At 28.4% G+C, this 12760-nt stretch overlaps 1 protein-coding gene and 1 pseudogene across 6 annotated transcripts in view; one reads left to right on the top strand and one right to left on the bottom strand.

Moving 5' to 3' along the window:
- The window catches only part of LOC111026679, a 205473-nt gene that overhangs the window by 73725 nt on the left and 118988 nt on the right, over nt 1-12760 (bottom strand). The gene's annotated exons all lie outside the window — the stretch shown is intronic.
- Nucleotides 2504-4332, top strand: LOC111026695 (annotated as a pseudogene).

Genomic DNA, 12760 nt, shown 5'->3' with positions numbered 1-12760 from the left:
ATTTGTTTACATCTCCACAGAACACTTGTTAAGTACCTAGTGTAAAAAATCTCAATAATTAAAAATATAATCTTTAAGTATACTTAAATATTAAAAAAATTAGATTTTGAAAAATAGCATTGTCGAAGAAAAAAAAGGAGTTGAACATACTTTATGAATCACCTTGTATAATGTATTCGACGACTTGGAGTCGACTTTACGTTATCGCGGGAAGGGGTGGCAGGGATGAAGTGTTATCCGATGGGTCCAATAACGGTCTTCCTATGGGGCCTGAAGTTATTTTATTGTTTACAATATACTTACTGTACTATACTACTTTATAAAATGTAAAAACATGTACACCCTACACCCACACCGAATATGTCAAAATCTTTACTTAGGTATTATATGGAAAAGTGTATATGTTTCAAAATGTAAGAATGTGTGTGCGTAGTTCTAGCGTAATTGATGTCTAAAAGTAAAAATTCTCTTGTCAAATATATTTATCACTCACCAGAAAATTTCAGACCGACCCGAGGGGACATGGTCGCAACAACGATGGTTTTGACTGTATGTAGGTACAATGAATACTTGCAGCACACAATTATTTTTTTTTTAACAGACGCAATGATACATTTTTATAATATACTAGGGGATTCCCTCCCGATATCTGCGCTCATCAACCTCTAAGATTTTTTGCTAACCTCCTCGGGGTATTATGTAAAATGCTTTCTATATTTTAATACTCGTAACTTTCATTGTTTTTTTTTTCAAATAAAAATTATTTATTTTTGCTATGTTGCTATGGCAGTATTAGAAAACACTAAAACATTTTTTGAAACATTTTTTTTTACAATAACAGGGATATCATATTAAGCGTTCACCAGATTGAGCTTAAGGTTATAATATGTATACTGCTTTTTTTTTTTAATCTATGGGTGTATACTGTATAGGATACGAAGGTCTCCGACATTTAGAGCAAAATAATAGTAGACGGACCTTTTGCTGTTTTTAAAATAAGCGAAGACGCGATATTATTATTTATTGTGTTTGCCGTCAAATCATATACAAGCATGAAGTATGCATGTATCGTCGAAATAATTTACTTACACTACTAATATGTAATATATACTACTATATAGTCTGTAAACGAAATATACATATTAATTATTAAATGTATATTTCATACGTTTTATTACGCGTATACTGAAGTATTCAACTGTTTAAAATACTATGTAAATATTAAACAATAGTATAGTTACTTTTTGTATTGTCCGATGAATGATAAATTACAATATGGCAAAAATAATTTGCATAATACTCAAAACTATACTATTTTTAAAATTCCTCAAATTACCTACATAAACGTAGGTAATTCACATAAGCGATAAAAGTTCAATACATGTTCTTAAAAAATTTAAAAAAACATAAAATCTACACAAAGTTATAGAACATAAGATATACGTCTGTAGTGGTCTGGCGACTACAGGTGTCGTCAAAAGGGAGAGGATGAGGTGTACTTATTTGAAATGAATGTGAGTATCGTTGAATGTTTTATAATTAAATGTATTATTTCCATAAAAACACTTCAATATTAGCTGGTGAACTATTACACCGTATTACATATTTGATTCAGAGAATTATTTTAAGTGTTTAGAAAATAAGCGGTCTGACTAGGATATTTTTTAAATCCAAATAATTCAATATTCAAAAATAAAATAAGTCCAAAAATGATAAAATCAAAAGACTGACTGGCGTGAAGGGCTCTGGCTCATCTGGTCAAATCACGTCTGAATATGTGATGTTCGGGGCTCTCCTATATCCACTACCCTCTGCTTTTCCTAGCCTCTCAATAAGAGTATCTTTATCACAGATGCTGCGATGATGTCTATAATCTTTTCAGAAATTCCTACGGCCCACGCCTCGATGAGAGTGCGCGTCCTGTGTAATTGCATTTTTGGTTATCTACTGCGTATTGTGTTATAAAGTATCAATATAAACGCATTATTACATATTATATATTATTTTACACAATCAGTATCCCAATGGCTTGTTATTTTGATATGAACCCATAAACTGTAACATTTATGTAGTGTCAAAGCCCGTTCTTTTGAATCTCCTTCTCGTTGTTTGAACACTATCATTATCACCCTACATATTATTACATAGACCTGCTTTCCTTGGATACTTATTTATTATTGTACTTGGCCTATCCTTTTGATTACACTGGTGTGTAGGAATGTACTGTTAATTTTATTATAATAAGGTTTAACGTGGGACGCCAGTCCATAGCACGTCCTACGTGCCATATGTACAGAATATTATTTAACTATTGGTTTTTGCTTTTAAAATGAATACAATTTTTGAATATTGTGATAAAAAATATAAATTTTGATATTACTTTTGATTGCATAGAAGATAATGATCAAATGGATAATTTTAATTGATTTTGAAAACGAATTTAAAGCTCTGTTTTTAGTCTTAAAGCATCATAGTACCGGACTTAGGACCTATACGATTAGGGATGCAGAATACAAAACAAATGCCAGTACGCAATACGTGGAAACCAACAAAATGGGAATATGATAAATCGTCTTATGCAGAGATATTTAAAGTACTGCAATCCTTATGCAAGTAAGTGGTAAGTTATTTAAATCGTTAATAAATATTACTAACATATTTCTGTTTTTAGAGATGAAGTTTTTTGTGATTTTAAACTAAAAACAGGTGATGGCGGAATTATATTAGTCCATAAAGTGATTTTAGCATTGGCTAGTCCATATTTCCATGCAACGTTCACACATTTTGCAGAAAAGAATCAAGATCTTGTTGTTATGAGACAGTCAAATTCAACAGCCTTACAGATATTAGTAGAGTTTATTTATTCCGGAGAAATCATGGTCACTGAAAAAAAATGTACAAGTAATAACAGATAATGTTTGATTTTATTATAGACCAAAAACAATTGTATTTATATTGTTTATTGTTTATTTCTTGAAGTTTTGTTACCAGCTCCAAATCTCGTGCAGTTAAAATAAGTGAAAGAGGCATGTTGTAATTTTTTGCAAGCACAACTGTGCCTTGCGAATTTTATTAGTATAAATGCATTAGCTGATTTACATAGCTGTACGAAATTGTCAACAAGTTCAGAACTATATTATATATAATTATATATATTCAAGAGCACACTTCGTACGTATTAATATTTACTATTATGATTTTATAGGAAAATAGTATTTATTATTCCTATACTTTTATTCTTAGAGAACTTTTCGAGGGTAACGAGTTCCTATCCCTTCCATTTGAGCATGTGGTTAAGACGATCTCTTGTGATAAACTTACAGTTCTAGCGGAAGAAAAAGTGGGCAAACTAAATTTGATAATTATTATATTTTAGTATTAGAAAATGAAACTAAGTAACCTAATTACATTTAACATATATGTAGTTTAATTAGTTTTCTAACTTCTAAGTATATTAATTGTAGATATTTTAATGTATTATTCGATGGGTAAAACATGATTTGAATTCTAGATCATGTATTATGCCCCAATTAATGGAATATGTATGCTTGCCATTGATATCGAAAAATATAATAATGTAAAAATATTACATAATTAAAAAAGTAGATAAGGAACCCCTGATTAATAATTGTCTTAAATGTAAATTTATTATTTTTGTATGATTCAATTGTAAATTAAATAATATTCTATAATTTGTTTAAGGTAAAGATTACATAATTGAGCCATTATATTTTCATTCACTTAAATCAGATGAGATTATCGAAATCCCTCAAAACATTTGAACTATTTCTAGGTAAACCTAGACTTGAAGATAAGGTATAATTCCGTTTTATGATTTATTTGTCTTTTAATTTGGTGTTGGAGTTTTAGTAGGTGTAGTATATGCTGTAGGTGGTTATAATGGATTTGAAGTTCATAGAAGTGTGGAAGCTTACAGACCAAGTATTGGAGTTTGGACTCCTATTGCAGATATGCATTTGTGTCAATAAAATGCAGGTGATTACTCGTTTAATAGTTATACATTATTTAATGAGGATTTTTCTTTTTAAATATATTGAATTTAAGTTTATTAATTATTTTTCTATTTAGGAGGAATTGTATTATATGGTTTATTGTATGTCGTCAGTGGAAACGATGGAAGTTTCGATTTAGATTCTGTAGAATTTTATAACCCCAACATCAATACCTGGATCTTGGTCCCAGCAACAATGAATGTTGCCCAAACATTTTCAAGAGTAGTAGCCATTGATAGGCCACGAAATTTTAAAACTTAGCATCATGATTTTTTTTTGATACAATACGTACATTACTACTGTCTTATATTGTATGATACCTAGTAACTTGTGTTAACTCTTTTTTATAATATATTTTACATTTTTTGAATATAGTATTAAAAGATTTTTGTTTAGTATACATTGATAAGTCACCAAATTTTGAATGTGATACATGATTTTTTTTATATAAATATTTTCCTATACCTATTTTATGATAATATATATTTATTATTTTTCTATGAATTGTCCAGTTTTCGAATGTTGTATTAAATATCATACTAGAGTACAGTACTTAAGTATTATACTCGACAGTCGTCATTATCACGAAAATTGCAATTACTATTATTGTCAAAAATTTATATAAATGTTTAATTTCTATAACCAAGGGTTTAACAATAAAATAAAAATGTTTCTTAAGTAGTGAATATAAGTTATTTGTAGTTATTGAAAACAAAAAATCTAAACAACATATGCTTAAACACCTTTTTTTTTTACTTGTATTCAAGTAAAAATTATTTACAATTTGCAATATATGTTATTTAATTTATGAATTTATCCAATCAATCATTGTTGTCGAAATTCAACACTGCCTTATTTCTTAACACGATTGACTCAAAGTTGACTTAAAAGCCTGCTATAAACAATACTTTTCAATTCAAAAATCACTAATCACTTACCCCCTTCTAATAAATTCGAAATTTATCTTTATTATTATTATTATTATTATTATTATTATTATTACCTATATAACTAATATCATTTTTTTTTCAATCTGTTTAGCGTTTCGATCGCCCGTTTCGGATTAGATATTATATATTTCATTCTTATTTTGATTGACGACGTTCCGGAGTAATATTGTGTGAAATAAAAACACGCAAACATAATAGCAGTGTATTATCGGTGAAAAAAAACTAATGTAACACGTACGTGAAACACATATTGTACCAGAAATATTATTTGTCGATACGCAACACGCGTGCGATGCACATTTAACGTCTTTCTAGTATAATGGAAGAGCATTAATAAATCAAACAAGATAAAAGTACAATATACCAACCTGTGCAAACTGAGGTGAGAATAACGGTCAAGTGTATTTTATAAATCGACCAGTGTTGAATCCAGGTATAGATACTCCACTCATTCGGGGGGGGGGGGGGGACAAATGCAGCGGGCATTTGAAATACATCCACCCCAACCCGATAAATACAACTTTTAATAAAATGTAATTATTAAATATTCAAATGCACAATACTCGTTAAGATTACCCAGAACTCTTCAATAGTGTTTAATACTAAATTCAATACACTTTTTTATGTAGTTATTTCCAAATTCTAAATTCCTGAATTGTATAATTTGTAATAAAATATAACAATATGATTCATAATACTACAAAAATAATAAAATATATGTCGAATAAGAAAAAATGTACACCCCCCCCCCCCCCAACCAGAAAATTTTTCCGATTCAGCACATCGAATGTGGTGACAATGTAAAAATCTCGTAAATACTTAAGACCGGTTATTAATAGAAATTTAATAATATTAATATAACTAGTCCACGTCAATGGCGTGCCGAAGGGGGTAGTCGACGGGCTACAGAGTCTCAGAGTTTCTTAAGGGGTTGTGGATTTAGCTACAGTTTATTGGCAACTGTGACTGTCAGTTGCAAATAATACGTCTGTGGCTGGATTTATTGAGTTATTGGTATAGGTACTACAATAAGATGGGTGAAATAGTACACTGTCCTATGATAAAATTCCAAGTTCGCGAAGTCTTTGGTCGCAGTGACGCTTTTTAATACAACTGAGATTATTCAAGATTTTATTTTTTTATTTTTTGCGAATAACGCTTGGTACATCGTATATGAAAAAGTTATGTAAAAAACAGTTTTATCATTCCTGCAGAAGTAAACGCGTGAGGTACCAGAAATATTATTTTTTCGTTTCAGCGCGCCAAACACGCACATTAAACGTCTCTCTAGTATGATGACAAGGCGTCAATAAATCAAATAAGAAAAAAATAGACAAATACAATACCTGTGCGGACTAAGGTCCAAAGAATGAGGGACAAGTATAAATCGAAGCGGCGGCAATATAAAAATGTCATACCGTCGTTTATTTTAAGAAATTAAATAATATTGAGACAAACTAACTCGCGGCGATCCCACAAGGGCGTTTTTTTTTTTAATACAACTTCTCAAATGTTCTACTTACGCTTGCAACATGCAAATGATAATAATAGCCTAACCTAACCTAACTTAACCTAACCTACAAATCAATTTTCTCATTTCTGTAGAAGTTTACAGACGACGGAAACTAAATTCAATGGTCACATCTAATTGATGTAAACTGTTAACATTTAATGAAATGCAAAATCCCGTTTCTATTCTCATAAACATTATAATTTATAAGTCCTAATGCCGAGTGTGATTATGTATAACGATAATAATTATAAACGTTGATAGTTCATCAAGCATGCGTACCCCCACTTTTCCTTAACTAATTAATTAATTTGAATTCTGGTTTTTTGACCATATATTAAAATAAAATAATACCTAGGTTTCCACTTCATTTCAAGAGCATCTTGTGGCGATAGTGACTTTTTTTCAAATGAGAGCTATTTTTATTTGCTGTGTAAATATCATGAAGTGGATGTTTTTGAAAATGTTAATGATGTTTCTACATCAAAATTCGAACGAGTAGTTTTTGAGTTATAAAAATATATATACCGAGGATAATCGTCCTCGAAAACGATTTTATAACACTATAAAACAAATGTAATAATGTTTAATCCACTACTTATTATACTACTCGGGCAATTTCTACACCACGTCAATATTATATTGAAACGAATGACTAAATAATTTTCAAATCACCGAAGCCCTCACACGTTTAAACCTACTATAGAAATGCAAAAAATCTGAGTATGTATATGCATTTATTGTAGTTAAGTAAACATATTCGAAAATTCAAAAATCACAATTTGATTTAAAATTCGATATCAATTGAAAAATGGGGGTGAGCAGTGAGCACGCTCTGTGAAATCAACACTCTGTTTAATAGAACGAGTATCTTTAGTTTTGTATGTATTATTAATAGTTGTATCTTGAATACAACTAACGTAAAATATGTGTGTATAGTAATTTTAGAAAAACGAGTGCAATTCATGGAATTTGGTCTGACGATTTTTATCTTAAAAAGTTAAAAATCGATGTGAACTTCGCAGTCTTTCGTAACAGGAAAACGACAAAATAATATGTAAAAAGATCCTAATGTAGATATAATTTTCCATCGTGCACAAAAGTAAATATTTTTCGATAGGTAAATATTTCAAAAAACGACATAATATCAGTTTCTTTAGTTAATAAAAAATATGTATCTGTTTGTAGTTGGCATAGTTCTATAGTTGAGACGAAGTGGCGTCTTATTTCAATTTCAACTGTCAAAGGAGTATTAAACAAAACACAGTCGTGGGCGTAAAGGTTCATTATATATATATATGTATATACCATTAAATTTCTACCGAATTCTAAAATTGTTATGTTTGATACTCAACTTTCAGATTAAAAATATTTAATTTGTTTTTGATTCGGGTGCAAAATATGCATGACATTTTTTTAAAATAATAATATTGTTTTTTTCAGACATTAACTCTTTTCGAAATAACAATTATAATAATAATAAAATAAACACTATCAAATACAACAATACAACATTATTTTTTAAACTATCAAAAAATTGTCACCAAACAAAAGTTTACCTAAACAGTTTATCCAATAATAAACAATTTTAAACGTACTTACCGATTTATAAAGTAAATAATAAAATGATTTAAAAGTGATTTATAGTGAACTAAGTAATTTCAAATAATATATAGTCCGAATAAAAATGTTAGATCACCATAGAATTACCGCCCGATTAATATAATAAATGTTATTTATTTAATAAAATTTTATTTATTTTACTGTTATATTATGTTTGACGTTTGTATCGAATTATACGAAAAATAATAAATTCCTTTTTAAATTTTTAGTATAATAATAAAAAATGTACCTCTATTCAAAAACCATTCATATAGGTTGTGGTTAAAATACTATTATTTTAATTTTAATATTTAACGTTTATGTTTGTGCATTATATACCTACTCTTTGTTATACATATATTCGATAAACAAAACGAAAATAGTATTATCCAATAAGCCATGGAGATTATCGTAAAAACTATTTAATGTATAAACTTTTCAATGATTAAAATATAGGACTATTTATTGATCAATTATTATTATTATCATTCAACGCTGACTAATATATTTTGGAAGTATTATTTTTTTACATATACATTTTTTTAGTTGAAAATCATAAGCAATAATTAATATCGAACAATTTGTGCGCTGAAAAGTTTAAAATAATAAAACGTAATAACAGCATTGCTATATGTTAGAACATTGTTTGTAATGATTTAAATTTGAAAGCTGACTGACATTATACAAACAAAATTCCGTTTAGTAAAAAGTCGTAAAAAAGAGTTTAAGTGCATTACATATGTGTAGTGCGAATGTTTTTACTTTATGTCGTGAGGACGAAAAATAAATGTACTTAGTGTTTTTTTTATCAATCAATAATATTTTATCAATGCTTTAGCTTATATTTCTATTTTACATAATACAGACAACTACAGAATATCTTAGATAATCGATGTACAAAATACTTGATAATATGAACAATTTATCTAGTAATTTCCCTAAAAAATCTAAACCAGTTTTTGAATTCGTATTAAAATAAAGTTGAAACACGACTAGACGAAAACCGTAAATATTTAACGACTCGAACAATATTGTATTAATGTTGATTTTTATGCTATAATTGAAGTCTTTTGTAACTACATATAATATTATATATATTATTGAAATAGACAAATGTAGGTGCATTTAAGTAGAATATTCCATACACTTTTCAGTATTCAATATTTATAGAAGTTATTGGTAGAGGTTCATATTATTATTAATATCTTATTCTTAAGAGCCGGTTTTGTAAAATATATGAGTAAATGTATTTAAGTACTTAATAATATTGATATAGCATTTTAAATACCGTCTTGGATGTTTGTCTTTGTATATCAAATACTTTTTGAAATTCAAAAGAAATATTTATTAAATTTCAGATTGTTTTTTTGATAGTAATTATATTATTTTATTTATAATTAAAATATAAATGATTGTACATTTATTTTATATTTCATTTACAATACAACCGTCTTTTTAATTTTTTTATTAACATTAAATTATAAAAAATGTTTATTTATTTTCATATTTCAGTACCTTACAATGACTTGAGTAGTAGAAAGTTCCCGATACTTAGATGTGACATAAAAATTTTAAATTAGTTATTACTAATCACAAAAGTAATTTTCTCCCTTATATTAGTACAATAAAATAAGTATTTGAAAATCATTTAAGCACATGCCAAGTATTTTAATTTGTTTTTGAATACTGTTTCTTAAAACTTATTAAAATGTATTTTAATAAGTTTTTAAATAGATGAATTTCTATTTGTATTCAAATTTAACTTAAAAATGTTTCTTACAAAAATATTAAGAGCATGCGAACCTTAAGACTCATAATAGTATACTTCGAACCTATTAAATGTTGGTATTATTATGAAACAAGCTGAGTACATTTTCGTACATTCATAAAACTTAAAGGTATGAATATCATATATAAAAATTCATTTTATTACTTATTTAAAAATATTTGTATGTAAACTATGGTATAGTTATGATGTGAAATATATAGCAGCAAAAAAATGCAGTTGATAATTTGATTTAAAATAAAAATATGTATATATTATTATAGTCGTGAGCCCAATATATATACATTGGCGCATAGTATGAGTACATAAAAACAATTAGAATACATATTATATTACTTTAAGGCACTCAATTTAGAAGAGGAGTGACGGATTTTCATTGGCAAGTCTCATAATCTGGGTACGAAAGGCTTGATTTTTTAGATAATCTGTTAGTTTAGCAGTGTGGAATAACAAAACAAAACTTATTGAGAGGTGTCTCGAATTGGAACCTATTTATATTTATAAGTGCAAGTAGGAAAGGAGAGTCGTCAACAGAGCCAGAGGGGAGTTTTTGAAAAAAAAGATTTATGATGGTATCGACGGTGGAGAGATTTGGTGGACGGAGGTCGCAATATTGAATATAAACGACATTGTTCATACACCTTTAATTTGATAAAACACCATCAACTTTCAATTAATAGTAACGGAAGTAATGGATTTTGCTGAACTGTTCAATATTATTTAAATCAAATAAAATGTTCACAGTACCACCAACTGGGGGTTAAGTATGTATAGAGTATGAATCACCACGACATCGAAATAATTATACGATTGATTAATATATGCACTTAAAACATTATCAAATAATCATCAAAGTCGATTTGAAAGCAATTATTTTCAGCGGGGATTGATATTACAACGTTACGATGAAAAATAAATCGCGGGACGAAACGAAAATCGGGGTGGTCACCCCTCGCGAATGGGCGCGATTTCCTCTCCCGGTAAACTCGTAGTTATTAAAATGGTTATACATCTCTGCGTTTTAGCAAACAATAATTATTATTATGTTCACCACAAGTACGCGAAATTCGAATGTTTATTATTTATCGTATCGAAAGCGCATCGCATCCGCAGGAAACGCGTATATAAATTCCGTCGGTTAATATTTATATTTCGTTTTGTGCATTGTGGTACAAACAATATTATAATAATATTATAAAAGCTATCTCAAGCTGTGCCGAATTATATCCAACTCGCCCGGTCGTTTTAATTGCACGAATATACACCGTAAGTTTGCACACTCGACGAGGAAACCGCGCACCTTTATACGGCGGCAGACTCAAAGGCATTTATGTTATTTCGTATTTTACATTGCTACGTAGGTAATAACACTATTATCACCGATAATTGGCCAAGTGCGTCGGACGACGGTTTGCAAAGGCCGAAAATGAAAATAAAAAAGTAAAGCATTTATTTCGAAACGCCCTTGTTAGGGTTGCGTCGCTTCAAAAAAAAAGCCATGTGATCCCATTTATTTAGATATCGTTTTTCAAATGATCAGACAATTTGTGATACGCGTTCAGTACAGTAGTGAATTAATTAAATAGATGTGTGGTTTAATTATATTATGCATATAGATTCACAGTGGTCTCAAACTCTTCGTTTCGATAATATTATATTATCCAAAGTTATATTTTATCCGGTTAAATTTCGATGACGGTTAAACTAATTGGTGGTGTAACGAACTGGTGGTTGCAGACGGATTTTTTGTCTCCGAAATGATTACAAATGATCGTCAAACATTATTTTTATTTTATCTTAAAAAGTTCACTTGAATTGTTTCTCAATTTTAATAACATCATTAAACTGAATAAAACCATACATCAAGTAGTTGCAGACACATTTTATTCGAATTAAACTACATCCATCAAGTCATATGTACCTAATATAATTTAAAAAAATAATAAATCGATTTTAAAAATCAACAAAACGAAAATAATCGTAAATTTTTTCTTCAATTAGAATAAAATAAAAAAAGAATGTATTTTGATAAACATTTATTTTGTAATGAAGCGATGAAAAAAAATTCCTAGTACCTATAATAATATCTGTAACTATATTTGTTAAAATTCGAGCAGGTTGAGTTTAAATAACAAATACAATTTCATTAATTATAATTTAAAAACTCTAATAACTCAATAGTCGGCTTGTCGATTGAACACGAATAACAATGCAATACGATGTCGATGTATCATACAGTAATATATACATAATAGTCATAAAACATAATACATAAATAGGTACATCATACATAGTCATATTACCGTATCAGACATGTATACATTAAATCTAGTACAATAAAGTGATTGCTGGTAGTAATATTTTTACTATAAATATTGATTATACAAAACAAACTATTGATAGTAATTATACTAATTAGAAAATGCTTTTTCATACCTATTACAATAATCTATATAATATTATGACCGCGAAAACGATCGTGTAATATAACGTTGTATAAATTTATAATAATAATATGAGTGATAATTCATTTAGGGTAAGACACTTTCGTCATTTCAAACATTTTTAACGTTCTTGAAAATATTAGTTCCCCATGATTTAGAAAAATTTTGTTCCTTAACGACTTAAAATAACGTGGAAAAAATATTTTCAAAAACGTTTATAGTTTTTGAGACAGCTGTAGTGTCTTTACCGTTAAATGGATCGCCCGATACATAATATGTATACGTACGGTACATAAGTTATTACTGCAAAAGATTTTTTTCGTGTTTTTCAGAGTTTCTTAAATTATATATATTTTTCGAAAAATCGTCAACGTACACCACATTTTTTTATTATTATATTTGTGTTGTACTACCGTCAATAATTGTACGTTAAAACCAATTAAACGTTTGACATC

Source organism: Myzus persicae, unplaced genomic scaffold (genome assembly GCF_001856785.1).
Source record: "Myzus persicae strain clone G006 unplaced genomic scaffold, MPER_G0061.0, whole genome shotgun sequence".
NCBI lineage: Eukaryota > Metazoa > Arthropoda > Insecta > Hemiptera > Aphididae > Myzus > Myzus persicae.
This window is presented reverse-complemented; position numbering and strand designations above follow the sequence as displayed.